Genomic DNA, 9921 nt, shown 5'->3' with positions numbered 1-9921 from the left:
CATCACCACCCAGCTCATATGCTTAGTTCTTTGTTGTAAGCCTCATATGCATACTTCTTCCTAAAGAACTCCATGTCATCTTGTGTGAATGTCACTGGTAATCTAGCATGTAAAAACTCGATGGTCTTGAGTGTAAACATGCCACAGTCATCACTACAAAAAAACAATTATTATAACATATATTAGTATTATTAGAACCATATTCAATAGTTAATATTTATTCAACAAACATGTACGTATTAAAGGGTTTTACCCGTTACTTTGCTGAGGGGAATTTTGTGCCAATTCACATGTAAACTCATCAACGGAGTCTACAAGATCCGACCGCTGCTCATAAAAGGATGCAGACCGCAGTAAATATGGTAACATAATGCATAATTTCTGGAAATAAATTTCTCTCCTGTTTCGGTTGCCAGCCTTATCTGAGTCATATACAGTCATACGACGCTCTTTCAAGTCCACGTGCCCTACCAACCAATGTATGTTGTGTTTGTTTAGTGGAATCAACAACTGTCAATACATTACAAGATTTCAGTTAGCACAACAAATAAAGGAAGGCACATGAATAAATGAATAGTTAACATTATACAATTTAGACATGTATATTGTACATGATTTACGCATTTCCATGGCTTCGACTCCTTCATTCAAATCCCCAATACATATTCTTGCATTGCATATGAGAATTGGAACTTAGATGGATTGGCGAGGAACTTTCCATAACACTGCTCAATGTATACCTACAACAAAATAAATTATTAGTTACCCAAAATCAAAATAACCACATATAGGACACCTGGCCTTTACTTACCCAAAATCCTCCATCTATCACCTCAAAACTAGGATAAAAAACATCAGGGAATCGATTGGCACGTACATGAAATAAGGTAGGACTTCCATATGCTGCATTGAAAGACGAGTTAATTTTAAATTACATTCATGCAGTTGAACAACTATCTATGGAATTTATCAAATTATAAAATAAAAATCTTGATCGAAAAATACTTACATTGTGATTCAGCTACTTCTCACTGGTTATAAGCAACTGGAAAAAGTCTTTACCCGTAGACAAAATGTCCATATCAAACTTTGCTGCCTAACTGGACTTCATAAATTGGTCAAAAATTTTTACAAGTCGCGTGGGTACTGGTGTGTATGGGTCAAACTTCAAAGTAGAAGATGCACCTGGTAAAGTGCGATGTAGTTTTTTCCGCAATCCTCCAACACTGTAAGGAGTTGTAATAGCTGCTGCCGCCTTCCTATCCCACCTCCCAATATCTATATTTTGCTTAGCAACTGCTACCTTTCTTGCACGTCTCCTAACAGGAAACTTTGATGAAGATACTTTCTCGATAATCGTAACACTTGGTCCTGCATCATCTACAACAGATGGACGTGACTGTCTATCAACGGGGGTTGCATTGGGACCAAACTCTTCTTTATTTTCATCCCCTTCAACGTCCGCTTCCATCCCATCTCCCAACCCGTCAGCACCAACTCCCACTCCTTGGTGCTTCATTAACTTATCAAGCTTGGTGTCTAAACTTGCAAACTCTCTAAGCATGGGGATTCTTAAATCCTTAACATCTTGCTGTACATTAGCCACTTCGCCTTCAAGGATAGTTAATCTCTCTCTCAAAGGTACCTAAAAGAAACAATAGTGATTAGTACTTGCAATAATAAAAAAGATAAACATTCATACAATTTATTCAAACCTCATCATGGGATGGAGTCATTGGAGGTTGGGATGGAGTCGATGGTTTAACACAAACATGAGCAGCAACTCCTGCAGTCGATGATGAAGGCTGGTCTGTCGGCTTATCTCCCATTCACCGCCTCCCTGCTTTACCCATAATTTCCACAGATGCCTCTTTCATTTCTTACTTCTTCCACCTCTTGTAAGTGGAAGACCTTCATCTTTTTCATCATGACTTGCCTGTGGTGGCTTGTCTCGGACAGCAGGTGCAACATTGTATGGAGTACTGTCATGACATACATCCCATGCAATTTTGCCGATATATGCATGCTCAAATTCAGTTACATTCATTAAGCCATGAACGGGATACTACAAAAGACAAAAGGGATTATCATCAAGTGATTATTAAGTAATACTAATATTCCTACAAATACTGCAAAAGTCTATAAATAATGTTACTATGTTGGAATGTATATTTATATATATATATATATATATATATATATATATATATATATATATATCTATTTGTACATATAAGTGGAAGAACTCATATACTTACATCACGATGATCGAAGAGTTCAGTAGCCTAAATCTTAGCACTTGTGAAATATGCCAATTAAGAATTCGAGGGAATGCCATGTCCGGCAACTTCTTTCCCAATGCTTGACCTAACGAAGGAATTGTCTTAAAACCCCAAATCTGTCAAACAATTAATTAATAATGAATAAGTAAAGAAATACACACCATAAATACAAGTGTAACAAACTTACCATGAAAGCCAAAGGAAACCCACAAAGACTATAACCCTTTGACTTGTTTAAAGCCATGGACTCTCTATGCTCAAAAGCACTATTCAACTATCTAATGGTGGTAGTATATGATAAAGTACCCCATGGATAGTTATTGAAGTACTCTAAATCGTCCACCATCTCCAAGTGATTATGAGGTGCGATGGCCATGCTTTCTTTGCCTAGAAGAACTGTCTCTTGGAAATATAATAAAGCCAACTTCAATCTATCATCGTCGGCTTCATCATCACCTTGACACTGTGTGGTCATGAAAGCTACGGTCATCTCCGAGTTAGTGACCTTTCGCTTTCTGCCAAAATATATGTCACTAATACGAGTAGAGATGTTAACTCGCCTATTAGGTTCTTAACCAAACCGTAGACCTGTAATTATGTTGACGTCTCTCCACGTAAATCTAGCACCATGCCCTCCAAAATTGAATACCATAGAATCCTTGTCGTCGCAAACACACTACCTATACAACATGCTGTTGATGATGTGGCCACTAAATTGTATCTCGTTGGTCTTCAAAAAGTGGCCAAAACAGCTATCCTCGAACTTTTTTATTTGGGCTGGAGTCAGCTTGAACTTAATATCTGATACGGCTTTCCAAAAGTTCGATCTACAATTAACCTTTGCCCTCGATATCTCCAAGTCCCAAAACCTTCGTTGGTAATCTGAATCCATTTATCTGCAAATCAAATACAACAAAGCATAACATATGGAGGAAACGTTTTTTCCGACATGAGGAAAGCCTAGAGGAAAATTTTTCCGCCTGGAGGAAAAAGTTTTCCACTTGGACGAAAAAATTTTCCGCCTGGAGGAAAAATTTTCTGCCAGGAGAAAAAAATTTTCCGCCTGGAGTAAAAAAATTTTCCGCCTCGAGGGAAAAATTTCCTCCAGGAGTAAAAAAAGAGGAAATATTTTCGTCCAGGTGGAAAATTTTCCAAAACTTAAATGACATACACCTAACAGGATTTGTGCAACAATATAATGAAAATGGCTAAAGAATCTTTTCGAACCAGCGCATATGTGGATTTAAAAGCTACAATATCTTCTATATATTAGTGTACATTATATAAACCAACCATGGACATGTGACATTGCTTCCTAAGGATAACCTATAGTTCTAACACATATATTATGGTTTCACATTCAAACCTCGCATTAAATTCAAACAAAAACACAACTTCATAATAGTTTTAATTTCACATTTCACATTCTAACCATGCAACACAAACATTTCCGTCACAACAAATAACACAATATTATAAGCATAGCTCATATTGACAAAGGTTCAAAATTGAGCAATTTATAAAGAGATGACTTATTATCTCTAAATAATCCATTATGAAAATTATCAACAATTCTGAAACACCATTTAATGCAGCACAAGTAAAGGTTCAATAATAAGTTTGTTACATTAAAGCGAAATTAGTTTGCATAATATTTTCTATTTTGTTTAGAGAAGCAACTTACATTAATGGGGAAGAAACCGCCACTAATGCTTCTCTATCTATTTATATATCTCTCTCTATCTCTCTCTTTCTCTATCTCTGTAAGTATGTGTAATTTTCTCAGCATACACTTGTAACTCTACGAACGCAAATTTTGTGCTTCAATTTTCTGCTCGGTCCATCACTTGCTCCGACAATGCTGAAAAATATAGAAAATCAATATTAGTAACAAAACTTAAAAATTTATGTATTTCTTAGTTTAACTAAAATGAGTTAACTAAATTGAAACAAATTTACAATAAAACATTTATTAATCACGACAATAATATCACTATACAGCTTTGACAATTTTTAAAGCTACATGCCAAGGAAATTTATAGATTCTAGCTTCTATGAAAGAATAAAAGGCATTAAATACTTAAATAATAATACAAAAGCAGTCAGCTTGTCATAGACATTTCCAACATGAGCAAAGAATGAACAGAAATAATAATAATAATAATAATAAGAAGAAGAAGTAAACCAACTCCATACAAGCAAAATAATAAGCTAAAAGAATTATATGTATCAATAACTATTCTTATATACTATTACCAAAAATTACTTTACTCTGATACTTTAATTAAGGTTCAGTTTCACAAGCAATTGACTTTCAAATATTCTACGATCCTTTCATCAAATTTCCCCCAAAAAATAAAAATATTAATAAAAAGAAAAAAGCTTTTGTGGACCATGGTCCATAGATAATATAACACGTGGCTTAGAGTGCATCAGAAAAAATAATTAGGTGAAAAAATTGCAAGTTTAAAAAGAAGATTGACAGGGTCTAATACAGCTCTACTCAATGAGCTTACTCATTATTCTCTCGGTGTGTCTCAGTATGAGACCTGGACAGAGGAGGCACTGTCATGATTAACTCATAATACTCTAATTTCATTTTGCTGAATTCATGTACTGCTATTTCATCTTAATGATATTGACAAATTTCATGTAAAAAAATGAAAAAAGAAAAGACCTCATGCTCACATGTGGATAGAGCAAATTGCTTATACCAGAATGTAAGCAACTTAAAGGTCACATACGTTAGATTTGATTAAAAGAATTATATATAGATTAATAGTTTCATGAGTTGTCTAATTTGTTCCTTCCTTGATCATACTCCCAAAACCAAATGATTAGAGCTTCCAAAATATTTTCCATGTGTTAGCATATTTTATTAAAAAAAAAAAAGTTGTGACTCCTTATAAATTTGTGTTTCTTAATGACTTTTTCCTCCTACTGGTTGATGTTTAAATTTTAGTAGAAGATATTTTTAAGTCTAAAATTGGTTTCAAAACCCTACTGTTAAAGTTTCTCTCCTTTCAACATTTAGCATTTTGATCCAATAAAGTTTCTAAGTTCTAAGATGGTGCCAATCATGAGAACCCTACTAATCAACAGCCATAAATTAAACCAAACCTTTGCAAAAACTAAGAAAAATACAAAATTTAGGATGTTGTATAATTTATTTAATTTATGGTCTCACACTCAAAACAATAGTTTTTTTACATATATATATATATATATATATATATATATATATATATATATATATGTATGTATACACATGGACGAAAACAAGCTTTCATTCCAATGCCAAATTGTATATTGTTTGCTTTGTACTTTTATTTGTGAAAGATAAGGGAGTAAAAAGAAAAAGGGTTGGGTTATTAACAAAGAAATGTAAATTCAGTCTAACCACCCAGTGCAGGATATATGACCATCTAGACCAAACCACCTCTTTTCCAGTAGAAAATTGACCAAGGAATAAAACAATCTCTTGCTAAAACCAGAAAATGACCCCAAGGCAAAAGACGATCTTTTATTAGATTCACTCACTCAAAAATATCACCATCAAGAATTAAATCCAAACTGCAAGTTATATTTCATTTCCTTAGTGGTTTGATCAAATGCAGGGTACATGAAACAAAAGACGAGACAAAATAATGGGATTATAATTTGAAAAACTAATGAATCATTGAAAAAAATTCTAAATGCAATAACAAGATTTTAGATGATGCATTTCGTTATCAAGTCAACAAGACAATAGCTCGAAGTCCATAATACCACTAGCTAGAAACCATTAGATTCTTTAACAAGGAACAAAACAAAAATAACAAGAAATTATAATTTGTCATTGAGATGTGGACATTAGATAAATGGGGAAGTGCGTGAACAAATCAAACTTATTGAATATTGTATTATTTATCCACATCCTGATTCATAATAAGAAAAATGCTATTCCAATTTTCAATCCTTTTTTTTAATCCTTCTTGAAGCACATTCCATTTTTCAATCTGCTCTCCAAAATTTACATATTTAAATAGTAAATGTAACATTACCTATCTACACTGCAACATTCAATTACTTTTCAAATACTTGGCAACAAATAAAAGAAAATAGAGGAACGGAGGACAATAAATAAATGAATAAATAAAACAGAGGAGTTCTGAAATGGAGAAAGTTCCTTTCAAAGTTATTGCTCCATTTCCAATAACATTTTTTTTATGGATGAATATGAAAATGGGATTAAATTGTTCCCACGTAACATTTAGATATTTCCAAAGAGACTAGCTCTTCATTGCCTAAATATTGACAAAGGTTTAAAAATCAAGGAAAGAAAGTAAGCCAAAGAAAATCTAGAAAACAAAGAAAGCAAAGGTTTATAATTATTTTGGCAACCTCTTAAAAATTGAAAAAAACAAATGTTACTCAGATGCATAATACATATTACAAACCCAACCATATTAAAAATAACAAACACAATACCAAAAGCGAGACCCATTGGCTCGAGGTTTAAGTTATGCCAATTGCCTACCTCTCTATCTCTTCCCTGGAAGACTTGTCTTGGTTGGACGATGGTGGCGTGACGAAGATGACAGCGGTGCGACGAAGACGACACGGCGAACAAGAGGTTGGACCAGAGCGATCAACGGCGAATGATGGTGTATCTTTCCTCTACCTCTGGGTGGTGACAGTGATTGAGCTTTTCAAAAGGGAAAGTAGAAAGAAACCCTAATTGTTGAAAGGAAAAGTTGAAAGAAACCCTATTTCGAAAGGGAAAGTAACAATAAGAAAACGAAAAGCAACCAAAATAAATAAATAAATAAATAAAACACATGCATTTTGATAGAGAAAAGAAAAAAATATCTTCATTAAGGGTATTTTCGTCCAAAAACATAAAAAATGGGCTAGTTTTTTTTAAAAAAAAAATTTGCTATTCTTCAAAAATCATGTTACGAGATGGCTATTTTTTTAAAAAACTCTATATTTTATTTTGCTAAAATTAGCCCAACCTTGTTATGATCAAACTTAGATAATGGGCTTTCCCATTTGGGACAAAGTTAGGTCCATAAAGAAATTAGAATTTTTGGCATACAGAAATGGTTCTGAACAAAGGTCCATGGATTTTATGTTTAAAAAATTAAAAGAGTTTTATTGAAAACTAACCACTTTACAAATCACTTTTTGAAAAATAGAAATTTTTTTTTTTTTAAATTTTAGCCAACTTTTAGTACATCAGGACCAAAATACCCTTTGTACTTTTTTTTTTTGGGTCTTTTTTCTCTACCGAAATGCAACTTTCTTTTATTCTGTTGTTTTTGGTTTTTTTTTTTTTTTTTCCTCCTTTCCCTTTTCCTTTCGAAACACAACTAGGGCTTTCGAACACAGCTAAGCTTTCCCTTTCCCTTTAGAAACACACCAGCGCCATTTTCACTTTAAGCAAAATTGTCCTCCCATTCGCGAGTGTCATAAAAGAACCAGTTTTTGGAAAATTGTCCTCCCTCCCCATGCCCATGCGATGTTGTTTGATTTTCGTCTTTGAGCAGAGAGACAAGTTTCTGGAAAATCACAATTGGCTTGCAAATTTCTATAGAAGGTCCACATTTTCGTCAGTTAGTTTGCCGAAGAAGAAAGTGAAGGAATCGTGAAAGAAGAAAGTGAAGGATTCGCTGAAGAAGAAAGTGAAGGAATAGCTAAAAGAGGTAAGAGTTTCAAGAACTTTTTTTTGACTAAAAATATGGACTGAAAATCAGATTGTGGAATGTAGGGGCCACGTGAAGCCGATTTTCTTCTACATACTGTCTCTCTCTCTTTCTTTTTCTCTCTGCCTTTACTAGCTTCTATCACTCTCACAAGAACACTAAGCTCAGAGACTCACACACTTAGATCTGAAATCCATAAACCCAAAATTTCTTAGTTCCTAGGATGATCTGGGTAAGCATTTTTCTCTTCTATACTAGCAGTTTTGTTTTTGTTTTTTTTCATTGTTAATTCGCTGTTTATGGTTCTGTGGAATTGTTTACTTGTCTTTGATTCGGGAAATGGTAGGCAATCTAAGAAGTAGAGCTTTGGTCCTGCTCTTGGCTTTTAAATGTGGCGTTTTTGGGTTTAGGGTGGTGGTGCTGCATTTTTGAGGGCTCTATGTTTGTCGATGCTCGAGTTTGAAATGAGTTTAATGTGATTATGTTAATGGAAGCTTATAGTTGCTATTGGGTTTGTGATCTTGTTCATGTAATCTATGATTTAGTGCTTTAATTTTGTCAATTTAGTGATTTAAGTGGAATGAGCTACTAGTTCTTTGTGGGGTGAATATTTGTGGGGTTCTACTAAATTGAGTTAATGCTCTGTTCGGGTCGAAAGAAAATGTGAGAAAAGAAAATGTAATCTTGTTCATGTAATCTTCATCAACTGCATGTAGTTACCTCATATCCTGACATCTAAAGTATTGTCATTTTTTTGGATGTTTGGATAGAAAGAAAAGAAAAAGAAAAAGAAAATAGAAAGGATGTTTCTCCTTTTCATTATTGTAGAGTTATTAGTTAAGCATTTCTGATCCTAGTTTTTGAAAATTTTGTGCAACCCCATTTCTGATCTTTAGGTTGCTGTAAGGTTTCTCTTCTTTCTTGCAAACTTTTTGTTCTTAGTTTTGAAGCTTTTGTACTATTAGTTAATATATTTTTTATCATTGAATTTGTTTTGTTCGATTTTGATTTCCTATTAATGAGTTCTGTTCTTTCTCTTTGTTTTGGACTACAGCAAGAAAATTTCAGTTACTTTGACAAATCATATTCTCCTCCAACTCCAAACATTAAGCTAAAAAAATATCAGCTACATTAAATATAATCAAAACAGTATAATAGTACAAACTCAAGAAGAAAATACATTTAATAATATATAGGGAATAAAAATTGAAAAGCAAAAAGCTGTGGATGATATAGTGCATAGTTAAGTAGAATGTCTAAATCAATGCCTGATTAACAAAGTAGCATTCACCAGCTTTATCAACTTGATGGTTGATGCACAGTGCATTCTAAATTATTTTACAAGACATTAATATCCAAGTGAAGGTTTGAATTCTCATTAGCATCATCGAATAGAACTTATTATGGGACAGCTTTATAATTTTCATTCAATTTGGACTTCATAAGCACCATTAAAAGTTATAGATATATGTGCGAAAATCATCAAACCTCACTTGTTTTGAGCTTACTGACCCACCTCATTAAAGTTTATGTTACAACAATGCATGATCGGATTATTGCAAAAAATACAACATTGAATTTAAATCTTATTTTTATTATTATGTGCTCAAAACTTAAGGGAAAAAAAAAACTCTAACTTTTCATATATCTATTAAGCATTTGTTTATCATGCAAACTAAGTTAGTATCTTTTTCTTTTTCTTTTTTTATAATTTAACTCTTTCTCTAGCAAACAATTCGTAATTTTCATAAGGAGAAGATTAAAATACATTGAAATATATTTGCAATTGAAGCTGTTATGTATGGATTTTAGTAGACTACATATATATATATATATATATATATATATATATATATATGTTAAAACAACTGTATTTAGAACACACAATTTTGATTGGCCATCGACTAGGCATAGCTTAGAAAATATGTAATAGTAGTGCTTTGATTAGATTT

The 9921-nt window shown here is 33.0% G+C and overlaps 1 long non-coding RNA gene across 3 annotated transcripts; it reads right to left on the bottom strand.

Moving 5' to 3' along the window:
* Positions 1-7068, bottom strand: LOC112490645 (uncharacterized). Of its 3 annotated transcripts, none has more exons than XR_007243154.2 (10): positions 6802-7068; positions 3967-4143; positions 2470-3178; positions 2259-2398; positions 1716-2065; positions 1010-1645; positions 812-903; positions 612-740; positions 254-510; positions 1-153 (listed from the first exon to the last, which is right to left on the bottom strand). It is a non-coding gene; the product is annotated as an uncharacterized LOC112490645 (long non-coding RNA). The 3 variants fall into 3 exon arrangements; XR_009640813.1 differs by having other exon boundaries at positions 2589-3178; XR_009640812.1 differs by having other exon boundaries at positions 2259-3178.
* Between the last annotated feature and the right edge of the window lie 2853 nt (positions 7069-9921).

The sequence above is a fragment of the Ziziphus jujuba genome, chromosome 9 (genome assembly GCF_031755915.1).
Source record: "Ziziphus jujuba cultivar Dongzao chromosome 9, ASM3175591v1".
Lineage (NCBI taxonomy): Eukaryota > Viridiplantae > Streptophyta > Magnoliopsida > Rosales > Rhamnaceae > Ziziphus > Ziziphus jujuba.
This window is presented reverse-complemented; position numbering and strand designations above follow the sequence as displayed.